General features: G+C 32.0%; 1 long non-coding RNA gene across 2 annotated transcripts; it reads left to right on the plus strand.

Moving 5' to 3' along the window:
* Window positions 1-2,871: 2,871 nt before the first annotated feature.
* Window positions 2,872-8,833, plus strand: LOC138713543 (uncharacterized). 2 transcript variants are annotated; one of them, XR_011335902.1, is made up of 6 exons: window positions 2,872-3,392; window positions 4,357-4,513; window positions 4,620-4,870; window positions 5,133-5,258; window positions 5,475-5,677; window positions 5,881-8,833. It is a non-coding gene; the product is annotated as an uncharacterized lncRNA (long non-coding RNA). The 2 variants fall into 2 exon arrangements; XR_011335901.1 differs by lacking the exon at window positions 2,872-3,392 and having other exon boundaries at window positions 3,457-4,513.
* The last annotated feature ends 5,733 nt before the right edge of the window (window positions 8,834-14,566 follow it).

The raw sequence follows: 14,566 nt of genomic DNA on the forward strand, positions 1-14,566 counted from the left end.
AAAAAAAAAAAAACTTTTTACATATGACTGTTCTGCTGCTTCTTAAAACTATTAGCAATATATATGAGTAGCAAACTTTCATCTCTGCAATGAACAAAATATTTTCTATGGTGAAATATATTTTTCTTCCTATGAATTCATATAAAATTTCACCACAGAAAAATCTTTGTTTATTACAGACATAGAATTCTAGCATTTTCTGAAGAAATGGACAGGTTTTGAAAGTTTGCTTCTCATGTGTCTTTTCCCAACTCCTAATTAAGGAGCAACAGAACACATGGTACAGGTAGTCAAGTAGAGCCTACTTTCGGAATCACCACCTAATTAAAGCACAGTATGATGCTGAGGATTGAAATGAATAGTTGTAGCTCATAACGATATTCAAAGTAAAAGTTGCACAATGCCAAATGGACTACGTATGTATTCTGAAAACACACAATGCTAAGCTCTTCTGATAAATTTATTTGTAAATATTAATCTCCCTAAATAGTTGAATTCTTTTCTAATGAATAACAAACTGAGCACAATATCTTGCCTAAGTCTAAGCTAATAATTATTATTATCATTAAGTGCAGGTTATTAGTGCTGTAACTCTTCATGTATTAATGTGTAAACATAGTAAATTATTTTTTATTATTAATTACTTAAAATAACACATTAACAAAATACACAATTATGTAGGAACTAATGCACAAATTAAGTTTAAATGAATTACAAAAGAAGGCAAAAACTCATTTTAATAAACAAATACGAATTTGACAAATAATTCTCACTTAAATTTAAAAATCACTACAGTTCACCAACCCTGACTATTTACTGATGATATATAAGGATATCTTTGCATTGAGCTTATGCCAATGCCATTGCTTACCTTTTAAGCTGTGCTGCATTACTTGGCGCAGGAAACAGGAATAACCAGGTCTCCTCATTACTATCCGATTTCTGACAGTACACTGCAGCACATTCACAGTGTAAAACTCCGCCATTTGTCTTTTTATTAACTGAAACAAACCAGCAGTAGCCTAGTATCATGTAATGCATTAATAACACTACATTTCGTAGAACAATTGAAGGATTGCAGTATAATCAACGTTTGTAAAATATTCCTGGAAGAATTCTATCCACGAGTCTATAAAAATAATATCTCCGGCAATTTAACTCTTTTTGTTTTATCAAAATTATTCCAGTAAAGGTACTACTGTTAACTGTAAAGTCAAATTTCTAAAATTTCTTTTTTCGGGAACAACACTTCTTTACTATTGCGTTACCAAGCTAAGGTACCCCGCCATCCTTTGGTAACGCAACTGTAAAGAATTACACCGGGAACAACATATTTAGTCATATCAGATTCTGTAAGTTATGTTGGTATGACATGTAAGATGGCTGAAAGGGCAGGACGAGAATACGCTCAATCCTAGTTCAACCGAATTCAGTTTAAATTAGAAAACATGACGGTGCAGTTAAGCTGCATCTACACGGTTCAGTTTTTCATGCTCGTACGCACGCAGTCTGGGAAGAATATTGAAAGAATCAAGTTTAAAGCGCATGTTGAATTAAGATACATTAAGATGTCCTATCTACAAGGTACGCCATATTAATATTAAAATACCAAAATACCATGTGATGGAGTGTAAAAACCGATTATAGTTTCACTGACCAAGTTCTGCAGCAGCGAAAGCTAAAATATTATATTATCCTGCACATTATGTGCATTTCCGTTATTATTAAATACCAATCTTGCAGGCATTGCTTGAATGTGTGAATTTGAAAGAAAAGTTAAACCGTGTAGATGTAATCTCAAACATATTTCTTTCTTGTCTTTAACGTTGCGAATTATTTCTTGTTGCAGAAAAGCACCAGTAACTTCTCAACTAACTCGATCTGTTCAAATTTCTTCCTTAAGCAGCCATGTTCGTCCATTCCACAATTTATACAAGATTTAAACAGAATAGGAATGCCAACATCCAACAATTGATCAACTGAACAAATGAGGTTAATAGGTCATACACAGTACACTAATATGGCTACTTTGTCCTCGAATGAAAATGCAAAATAACTATATAGTGATAGTAATAATAATCCGAATATTATGAAACTGACACATTCTGTAAATAATGGATATTAATAATATCTGTTTAAAACTGTCATATTGGCAAAACTTAAAACCAAAGAACTTTCGAAACCAAAGAGTTTTGTACTGCTAATTTTACAAACTCTGTTATCGAAATACAGCCAGCGCTGTCCTGACCACATGCGGCAAACTATGGAACATCTATGAGCATCCAACATCTATCATTTGAGTTAAACCCCCCCTGCTAGCGACGCATAGTGTCCGTTATTTTCCAGTTGCGTCTAAATTTAATATAAGCTCGGTCAATCTGTTTTATATATGATCTAGGGTGACATTCAGTTGTTTTTCCGATCGCAACGCTCCTGTCATGTCCCATCTTTCAAAAAAACAAGTATAAGAGACGAAGTAACACAATCGTACGTACACTAATTTCATAGGAGTGGTATGGTAAATTTTCTGTCTACAATTAAGGAAGGTAGATGTGCTAAATTAAAATCACAATATAAATTCGTTTTTATTGAACCTCAAAATAGCTTCCATTCTAAACTTAAAATGTTGATGCGAACAAATTATGTTAACGCGTAAAATTCTCTTCACATTAAAATAACACAGTTTTGTAATTACTGCAACATACCGGTATCACAGTCTATAGGGAAGACCAGGTAACTTGATACCCGAAGGGTGAAACCTAACCATTTTTCCCCCATTACTACAAATGCTAGTGGATTATGGTGATTTTCTAGTTTGAAGGTTGAATTTTCTTTTGCCAACTTCGTTTCGAATTTCGATACTGACAAATACTATAAATGGTAGTGATTTTGTAACTGGTATGTTGGCAGCTGAGGCAAATATCCACAATATTTGCCGGTACTGGAGTTCCATGAAATTAAAATTGTACTAGATTTCTCAGCCGGTTACTGGAAGATAGTGAAATTCGAACTTATTAATAATTAATTAATATTAGTATTAATATTAATACATAATAGTTATTTTATGTGTTGCGTTGTGGTTATAATTCAAGAATAGTCAGATAAGTACGAATAAATATAATATATTTGGGCGTGATAATGCACGTGGGTAATGGATAGAAATATTATTTCAAATTTTAATGAATTTCTTTCGTGTTTAGATTTTTATTACTATGTCAAAAAAATGAAATAGTGTTGCAGTGACTCCTCCAAGGAAGAAAATGTGTGGCATTCAGAGTACGCTTCAGAAATCTGTAGTTCACGTGTATAATGAGTTGAAGAAAGAAGATAATGAAGAAGGAATTATGCTAACGGAGACAGCAATTACAACCAGAATAGGAGAATTATTAGGAGTAAGTATTCTTAAGCATACATTTCAAAGTGGTATTCAGTTTTAGGAGTTTGCACTAATAATTTCATGATTGTGGTCAAACAAAACAAATTTTTAGGTTAGGCCTATATCTTTAATCAAGTCAGTGATTTTCATATTGCCAAACTAAATACATTTAAGATACTGTAATACTGCAGTAAGTGATAGCTTAAATACATTTACAAATTAGACGAACAAATAATCAAACAGCACGAAAGTAAATTTCCAGTTTTCTCTTTTGGTATTAAATTAACCGTTCAGATCACAATTTACATGCCATATCGGCAGAAGAAAATACAAGTCATATTGTAATTATTAACTTGATATTGCAGCAAATATTACATGAATGTTGGCCTGTTATGGTGCTTAAAAATAATTCAGTTTTATATAATAACTATATAACATACTCTATAAAGCATAGGAACGTTGACTCTGGCTGAATAATTTATTCATGACTGGTCTAAGTAATATTAAATATGGTGTTTCTTCAGAAAAGCTACCCCACCCAAAGTACTTGTTAAGATATAACACTCGAGAGGACGAGGACGCACTACTGGGAAACTAACAATTTCTCTTCGTCCTGGACCTCTCGCATGTTATATTGGTAATTAGTAACAAGTTTGAGGGAGGGACTACAACAATGCATTAGAATATACAGGTAAGTGTCAAAGGATTTTTGTGCTGAAAGTATTTGTGGCTGTGCACTAAAACCACGTGTTCATCACTATGTAAATATCACAGAAATCAATTAAACAAAATAAAATTATGCCTTCTTTGGTGTAGCTTTTCTGGAGAATTACCTAAATATTAGCCTACTTAAACCTATCGTAGACCCAACCTAACATGTTGATCATTTTCTATTCATATAGCTGTAAATGTTGGTATCATGCATGAATTTTATGATATAACAATTTTTAGAAGTATTATGTTATTGTTTGTTATTACAGCTTGGCTTAACTACAGCCACGAAAGTGATAAATTCACACAAGGGGACCCCACTCGTGACACCAGGAAAACATAGACTACGTAAACATCCAGTGACTGATGCTGATGATTTTACGAAAGATGCAATTGCGAGATTTATTTATGACAAGTTACATAAAGGTAGGGAAGTTACAGGAATTATTGTGTTGAATTATGCAATGTAATTCTGATATTAGTCATAGGCCTATGTATAAAAATATGGCATAATTTTCATTTACTGTTACAGGGGAAGTACTAACAGCAGCAAAAGTTCTGGAACATATGAATGATGATTATGAAACATATTTATTTAGAGTATCCTTATCATCGGTGAAAAAAATTTTGAAAGAGATTAAATTTCTATGGAGCAAAGGGGATCCTTATACACATGTATGAGAAAGTGATGTTATTCGTTTTTAAGAGAATATATAAGAAATGTGGAGCGTGAGAACCCTAAACCCGTAGTATTCTTGGATGAGACTTGGATTTTTATGAATGGTAAATTTCAATGTATTGTGAGACATTGAGTGATTGAATTTTTTACTAACAAATAGATTAACACTTATGTGGAATATGAAATTGCAATTAATATAGGCTACTAGTAATGAATTCAGGTGGGAACAACATGTTTTGCAATTAATAGTTTCATATTATAACTAGAGGTTAGTTATAAAATTCTTGAACGGTTTTCCTGTCTTTAAAATTTTTGTGTCTCTTAGAGTGTCAATGTGAATTGCTTTTCTCTCTCTGTTTTTTAAAGTAGGATCACCCACTTATTCATGAAATAAACCAGGTGAAGTTTCCAGTGACATGAATGGTGTTATTCATAGACCAACAAATGAGGGTGGAAGATTAGATGCCGGAACGAAAGGTGGATTTATACTCGGTAAGTTATATTGATTTATATTTTACATAAATTTGGCAAGAGTAATTTTTTAAATCAGGGTATAAAAATATAAAAATTGGTGACTAAATAAAAACATGGGAAAGCCTTTCACCAAAGAGGATCTCATGTCATGTTATGTTATGTTTTATTTTCTTTATTTAAATGCTGTGAATTCATGTGACGTAATTATATGCCCAGGTATAATTTTTATTGCAGGTGCTGATTTAATTTTTTCATGCAATTGAAAGAAAAGTCAGGACTACCATAGTGCTATGAATAGCCCTGTAGTTGAGAAGTGGGTGCAAACACAGTTGTTGACCTGAGAACATTAGGGCAATGCGTTATTGTCATGGATAGTGCTGCATAGCAGACTTGTGAAAAATCAGCCAACAACAAAATGGAGGAAAGAACAGCTACTGGTGATTGCAACTGAATATAATAGATTTGTTGTACTAAATGATAAGAGTTGATGGTGTGAAATCACCTTTTGATATTACATTGCAATATTAATTTCCATACTTTACAGTCATTATTATTATTATTATTATTATTATTATTATTACTACTACTACTACTACTACTACTACTACTACTACTTATAGATGCTACTTTTTTCTTTCAGGTGAAATTGAATCTACATAAGAATCCTAAAACAACAGAGCCTTGCCAATTACTGTTCTGAAGCGGCCTTGTCTTATGTGTTGTGTCTATATACAATTAATTCTTTCAGTTTTTTTCCCCTTTAATGTAATGAAGTTGTTGGTTGATTGATACCAAGTGTTCAGCAGTTGATGTCATTTGTTATCTTGCACTCCAATATTTAACCAGATGATTGAAAGCTGTGTAAAGTTAAACAGTCAAGACAATGATCCATATCTTCATTGAGATTTCAGAAATGGCATGGGGAGATTCTGAAATATCAGTTCTTTGTAAATATTTGAGACAATCATGGCCTGTGATAATATGAGTACTGCCACTGTAGATTTTCATAGAAGTTCAGTTATTAAATTAGGTGTATTATTTTTACTATGTATTGTACTATATTTTTGTTTCGCTTAATTGATGAATTATATATGCTGTAAATTGAATAGTAGACTGTAGGTCTATAGCTTAACTGATGAATTGTATGTGCTGTAAATTAAATAGTAGGCTGTATACCACAAGTGATGAATTGTTTATGCTTGTAATGTGAAGTAATTTGCATGATATTTATTATCAGTTTCTGTATATTTCAACTGATTGAATTGTTTATACTTTTAAATTGAATTAACTTGCTTGCTATGTATTATATTTTATAGCTTAACTGATGAATAATTGTTTAGGTTTGTCAATTTAATAATCTGAGTGCCATGTACTTCATATTTTTAGTGGAGCCACCAATGTAGCTTAGTCGGTAGACTCGTTGGCCTGCAAATTCAGAGCTGCACTCGAGGGTAGTTTGGATCCCCCATTTGGTCTGATTAGTTGGTTTCTTCTGAGGATTTTCCTCCATCGTGGAGCAGATGCCGGATGGCCTATTGCAATTTTTTCATTTGCTTTAGAATCATTCCGATTTTTGTTACCACATTGTCATGTTCTGATCTTGTTATTCTTTTAACAGTGTGGTAAGATGCAGGTATAGATAACCTTACAGTAATTTTGCTACCTTTCAGCTACCTCATTACCTCCCACTCCATAAAGTTCATGGATCCACGGAAGTACCAGTCGTCGATGTAATTCGACCATTTTGCTTAAAATATTAAAACACTGTAAAATATTGAGATTTCATGCTGTTACGTCCATTACTGCAGCAAGAACATCTGATTTTGAATCTGATAGTATGACAGCCTTCTCAGATTTATGAAGTCGATACTGGAGATTTTGTAAGCTTAAAAGTGTATCTAAATTTTCACTATCAAAATTAGTCAGTGTTTGAAGTTAGTTAGTTAGTTAGTTAGTTAGTGGCGTTTAAAAAGGGCGCGTCAGCTACTATGGCTATTTGCGCCCTTATCTAAAATCTTTCACTAAACACAAACACAATACAATAACCAGAATGTTTAAAAAGCTAAAAAGCGTTGTCACGGTTAAAATGGGGCAAACAAGTGTTTGGATATAATTCCCTGTAAAAGGGAATATACTGGTATTGTACTACAACACCACTACATCTATGGCTTGGTAAACAGGATCCATCTATAAAAAATACTGTATGTAGTCACTCACTGACCAGATCATTTATCGTTTCTAATGATTTTTAAAATGTCTGGAGAAGTATCACATTTCTTAACATCATCTGTTAAAGTTAACTTATATACTATTCATTTTGAAATAACTTGGGATTGTGTTTTATTAGTAAAGTTTCCCTTAATTGAGCAAGTTTGAGTTCTCCAAGTAGAGTCAAAAAGTCTGTTGGGATTTTGGCTCAGTTTATTAATATTTGTGGACTGTGATTTTTTGTTCTGGACAACCATATTATCTGCAAATGATGAGATTATCATAAGATCTATTTCTTTAGATAGACCATCGACATTAATATTGGAAAATGTATTCCTGAAAACAACAATGTGGGAAGCCCAGATGAATCTGTCTCTATTTACATATTTGTGACAATGAATCAAATAATCAAGTCACTGACCCAGTGTAACACTTTATCATGGACACCCTAAGTTTGCAATTTCTTAAGTGATTTATATCTACAGAGCCATATGATCCTTGAAAATAAATTAAAATTGTTAAGTTGTTTTGTTTTCTGTTTAAAATATCTTTAATATCTTGACTAAAATTTAAAATCTGTCCATTTGTTGAATGCAATTCTCTAAAGTCAACCCAATAAAATGAAAGTTAGTTACTAGATTCCAGGAACCAATTCAATCTATGAAATCATCTCTTCCATAATTTTGGCTATCATACTAGTAAGTGGTATCTGTCGATAACTCGAAAAGATATTAGTTGAATAATTGCTTTTCAAAATTGATGTTATGATAGATTTTCTCCAGACAGATATTGTATTTTAGATGAGATTACAAGATAAAAGTAGTGAGTTTGCTTGTTTGCCAACATGTTTAAGAAAATCAGCATGTGTATTGTCTGGATTTGGAGATGTTTTGGGTCTTATGTTATTAAATTAATAGTAATATTCAGTTCTTGATTAAATATTGTTATATAAAGTAGATAGTAGATTTAATATTTCTTTCAGTTTTTCCTTAATAGTCTGACGTACACAGATAAAACTAACAACCACACCACCAACTAATCTAATAGAAATTAAAATATAATTAAATGTAGAAAAAGTAATTAAAATTATAAATACACGTAATAAACCATAACCCCCTAATTTCAACAATATACTATTTTATTCCCTTTCACAGCTTGTAGATAATTATTAATTATAGTTATTACTTATTAGCATAATATTTATTGAACTTATTGGCTATTTCACTTCGTTTGAAAGATGTTATTGTGTACAAAAAGCATTTTTTGATGATCGTTTCATGCTGTATGTTGTGTATAAATCTATGATTTCTGGCCATCTGTTCTGTGTAATCCATCTTTTGTATAGAATTAATAAAATATTCTTTTGGTAGTAATTATTTTATTAATTGAGTATTTAATTTTCACCAGCTCACATTTCTTGAATCATTTGTTTTTTCTTATTTAAATTTAGGACACAAGAGCCAAAAAGAGACTTCACAGTTATGTATCATACATTTTTTCAATGACAGACGTGGAGTTGCAGAAATAATAAGTGTAAGTGTAGCATTATTAAGCAATTTACAAACAAATGAAATCTTTAAAAAGGTATCTAGAAGTGAAATTACTTATGCTTTTAAGGACCAAAATTATTTTTGTAAGTTGATTTATTATTATTTCAGTTTTAGCCTAGTTGTATTATCCATTTCCTTACTAATTTCAAAAGATAATCAGAAGTTCATTCGAATTCCAACCAAAAGTCAATTGGTTATTAATTTATCTACCTTTAGGAAGTACAGTATATGTACGCTGGAATCTTTGAAGTGAAGTGACAATAATTTAATTGGTCTTGGAACAGATTTGATTCTTGAATATTATATACTATACTTTGTTTTATATACTATACTTTGTTGTATATTTACGTCTAGTAACCTATTAATGCTAATACTAATAATAATGTAAAGGAATAAAAGAATAGAACATAGCAATACATTTCTCATTATTATTGAAACTATTTAGAATAACCTTCCAACATTAAGGTAAAGTACGGTGAGTAAAGAAGTCATTCAGTACATAGGATCGTGATTTTACTACATGTGGTGATATCTGGTAACAGTTGGCAACACTGACCAGGCGGAAATATTTGCTTTTGGGAACTGAACTTAGTGATCCTCACTATACTATATACAGTCAACGAAATTTGAGTTTTGAGGGTGCTAAAAACAATAGACTGTGACGGTACTATTTTGCAGTGCCTGTAATGAGGCGATATTAGCGATCCTAGTGGTGAGAAACTATCTAATGTTTGCATATTTACTACTGTAAAGTGGGGTGACTTTGAGCAGTAATTTAGCGCCCTTCTGAATTAAATGCTGTACCCTATTGCGAAAAAACTGAACTAATTTATTGACAACTTAAACAGTTTTTTCGCAATTGGGTACAGCATTTACTTTAGAAAGGAGCTAAATTACTGTTCAAAGTCACCCCACTTTATGGTACGTATTGAGCTTCGCGACTGTATATACTAGACTGTGCCGGTATTATGCAATAAGTAAACGGAACTTATGGACACATTACACTAAATAAAACTTAGCAATGATATGCAATAAAGTTATAATATTTCACTGAGCTACATACAATGAAATAGATAACCCGAACATACATTACGGCCTAGATCGAAAAGGCATTGACTGTGCCGTATTGCGCTTTGTTGTGAAAAGTTGTGTAAACTGTGAAATGTTCGTTATCGGTTGTAATAACTGTAAATGGCTAAAATAAAATAATCTGAATAATAATATGGGACAAGGAGACGTTTGTGGTACTATAAATATTGTAAGAACAAGAGGCCAGATTTATCCTTCTTCCGAAAAACCCACGAAGGTGAGTTTATAAAATATAATATATACTTTATGAAAATAATATATAAACCTTATGTACCGGTATTTCACAGTTCAATAATGGAAGAAAGGTGTAAATTTTTTTCAAAAGAATACGATATCGAAAGTACAATATATTTTATCGTCTGCTGTGGAAAGGTGTGATGAGCCGATTGTAGCGATCCTGGTGGTTAGCAACTATCTATGGATGCATATTTCAACTGTCTATGTTTGCATATTTAGTAAGTACTGACCGTGACTGTATATACTAGACTGTGTTAATACATTGAGTTGGGGTCTTTCTATTTATTTGTCTATGCCTGTAACTACTATGTAAAATTTCATAAAAATACATTACGTAGGAGCAAAGTTACTAATTTTGTCTAATTGCGCCCCTTATAAGGGGTAGTTTCCCTTATACCAATGTAATAACTTGTATACAAAACAAATATGCTACCAGTACCTGTAACTACTGTGTAAAATTTCATAAAAATATGTTAGGAGAAAAGTTACTAATTTTGTCTAATTGCGCCCCCTATAAGGGGAAGTTCCCCTTATGCCAACGTAATAAGAACTTTATACAAAACATATGCTACCTGTAAGTACTGTGTAAAATTTCATAAAAATCTGTTAAATAGGAGAAAAGTTACTAATTTCGTCTAATTGCGCCCCCATATAAGGGATAGTTCCCCTTATGCCAACGTAATAAGAGCTTGTATACAAAATATATATGAGTCATTCCACGTCAAACAGGGCAAATTTAAAGGAAATTTAACCTTGAAGAGTTTTATTTCTGTCAAACGTTTTTATTCGATTGAAAGAATAAAAATAAAATATACGCACAGTTTTATTTTCATAAAACTTGATTCTTTCGAAAATATTTAAATTCAAAATTTATGTAATAGCGCGCACTGTTATATATAAACGGTAATATCTCCGTTACTAATTAACGCAATTTATTCAAATTCGGCTCATATTAAAGCTGATAACATATACTTTTAGCACATCTGACCTTCGATTACATAAAAATTTATGTTGTATTTTTTTCTCGAAAATATATTTTTAAAATGCCTTTTTTTTTTAAGTTAGGAAACCTTTTTCGAAATATAAAAAATATCACTGCATTCCTTAGTTTCCTAACTATATGCGTACAAAATTTCAGAATGGGATATACATAAATGAATTTGCAATAAATTAACTTACCCACCCGGACACACGCTGTTGAGTAGGAGCATCACTGCAAGACTGCATTGCTATGTATGGATACATGTGTGTACACACAGTGTCAGTATGTTATACACCATAAAGTCAACTTACGAAATATGTAAACACTTTTGAAGCCACAATTATTAGCATAAAATTCCACAAAACTAAGTTAAAACACACAAAAACAAGTCAACCGTGTTGGGTAACTGAAACATACTTTTCAGCAACTCAGATAAATACACATTTACTTTCGTGGGACAAAGAATAATCTTTAACTAGTGCTTCGTATTTTGAGACCGGTATGAAAGCATGTAATGTTCTCGTGCCACTTACTGCTTTTGTCCTCTCATATCGACACTGCAGTAAGTCACATTCATTTTTATGTTCATCATTCGTGAAAAATAGAAAATGAATTCCACTAATATTCTTTTCAGCCCACTCAAACAATTTTCTTGGTTGAAGTCTAAGTATGTAGATTTAATAAATCTTTTCACAGAGTAATATGTAGATTTAGTAACAGGTCTGTAAGTAGCAGTGCTGCCCTTCGTTTGCTAAAGCATCCGCATTCTCGTTTCCCAGGATTCCACAATGGGATGGGATGGTATCCATTTATTGAGTGATATTAATTGAGAGAGCATTTTAGTTATTTCTGCTCTTTGAGATGAAGGTGTGTGTTTAGAGACTATTGATAGAATAGCTGCTTTCGAGTCTGACAATGTAACTGCATTTTTAAATTTACTGATGTGGCATAGAAGATTCCTGAGACTTTCACTTATTGCAATGATTTCTCCATTAAAACTTGTTGTTTTATACCCAAGAGATCTATAAAGTGAGAAGAGACAGCACGTAACACCTGCACCAGCACCTTGTTCTCTGGAGATCAAGGATCCGTCAGTGTATAAATGAAGCCAGTTTTGTGGAGGGTATCTAATATTAATTGTCTCTAAAGACAATTGTTTTAGTATTTGAGTGTTTACTTCTGATTTCAGTATTTCAGTGTTTACTTCTGATTTCAGTATTTCTTCTGTTAAATTTAGATTATATTCCATATTTAATAGAGTTAAAGGGTTTGGTTTAATTTGTAGGTTTTCTTTTAAATTCGGGATATTGATTTTCTGTTTTAATTCTTGGATATGAAACTTTTTTGAGTTTTCAATCTACAGAGAGGACTGTATGAATGCCAATTGTTTCCTGGTAATCTAATAAGTTTTTCATATTGAATCAGTGCTTTTTCTTCTATTGTCATTTTGATGCTGTTAATATTAGTGAGGAATCTCATAGAATCTATTGGAGTTGTTTTGATTCCACCAGTAATGAGTCTGAGAGCTTGGTTTTGAACATATTCTATTTCGTTTATGAAAGGTGAAGTAATTAAAATTTCTCCGCAGTATGTCAGCACTGGCTGTATAAATATTTTGTATGTAGTGTTCAAAGTATTCCTAGAGCATCCCCATTTCTTTCCTGCTAGTCTTTTTAGAAGGGAGAATCTTTTACGAGCTTTTTCAGAAATGTATTTCAAATGGTTGCTCCATGTTAACTTACTATCGAAAATAACTCCAAGATATTTGGATTCATAAGTCCTAGGAAGGTGTTGGCCATTGTATTGGATATTGAATTCTCTTTCTTTTTTACCAAGTGAAAATATTTGGTAGTTACTTTTGCTTAAATTGAGTGTCATCAAATTTGATGTATTCCATTCATGTAGTTGATTTACAGCTTTAAGAGCAGAATTTTGAATTTTGTCTCTATGTCTGTAAGATCCGGAAGTCCACAAAACGATGTCATCTGCAAATAGTGCTGTTTTCATGTTTGATTCCTCTAATAGGGAGGGTAAGTCATTTATATAAATATTGAATAAAGTTGTGCTGAGGACAGCGCCCTGAGGTAGACCTCGATATGTTTGTCTGTAACTAGAAAGTGAGTTATTGAATTTAGTGGTAATGAATCGTTGACTAAGCAATTCTGATATCCATCTGAACATATTGCTGGAGATACCTAATTTCTGGAGTTTTAGTAATAATTTATTTCTCCAAACAAAGTCATATGCTAGCTGAAAGTCAATAAATATTGCCAAGGTATTTTCTTTCTTGTTAAAACTGTCTTTTATTTCTTGGCCGAGGCGTATGACTTGTTCATTGGTAGAGTGTAGTTGTCAAAAGCCGGCTTGTCTTGGTGATAAAAGATTTTGGGATTCTAAATACAAAGTTAATCTGTTGGAGATCATGGACTCCATGGTTTTTGCTATCATACTTAATAGTGCTATTGGTCGATAACTATTAACATCATGAGCAGGTTTCCCTTTTTTGTGAATTGGTACAATGATTGCTTTTTTCCAAGCTGCAGGAACTGAGGTGTTCCATGGTAAATTGAAAATAGATAAAAGTACAGACTTGGCTTTTTCCCCCAGATGTTTAAAAAATTCGGAATGAATGATATCGGGGCCAGGAGATTTCTTGGTTTTTAAATTTTGTAAAGCTAGAGTTAATTCTTTGGAAGTAAAATTTTTATGAAATATTTCAGGTTTTGTACTAGTAATATTGTTTTTATTATTTTTATGTAATTCTCTTTTGATAAATTTGCCAGTTTTTTTGGTATTGGGATGTAATCTGTGAGAGTTTGAGTAGTGTTTATTAAATGCGTTTGCTATATCTCTATTATCTGTTAGTGTTTTGTTATTATGAATAATAGGTTGGCTAGTATTTTCCTGTGTATTGGAAATATTCTTCAGAAATTTATATGTTTTAGCGCTATGTAATTAATATTTTCAATAAATTTATTGAAACTGTTTTTTTTTTTTGCTGTTATGATTGCTTTTTTAAGAATGGCAGTCTTCTTCCTCCAATCTTGAGTATCTTCTGGTGTTCTGCTGTATTCTGCTTTGGTTCTTGCTTTATCTCTATCTTGTTTCAATAAATTCAGGTTTTCTGTCCAGAATGGGGTGTATTCTTTTGGTTTGCCTCGTGGAATGTGCTTTTTTGCAATTTTAAGAAGAGATTCACAGAAATATTTGTTCAATCTATCTGAGTTTGTATTTTCCATTAGTGGTGTGTTGACCTTGAG

Source organism: Periplaneta americana, chromosome 14, assembly GCF_040183065.1.
Source record: "Periplaneta americana isolate PAMFEO1 chromosome 14, P.americana_PAMFEO1_priV1, whole genome shotgun sequence".
NCBI lineage: Eukaryota > Metazoa > Arthropoda > Insecta > Blattodea > Blattidae > Periplaneta > Periplaneta americana.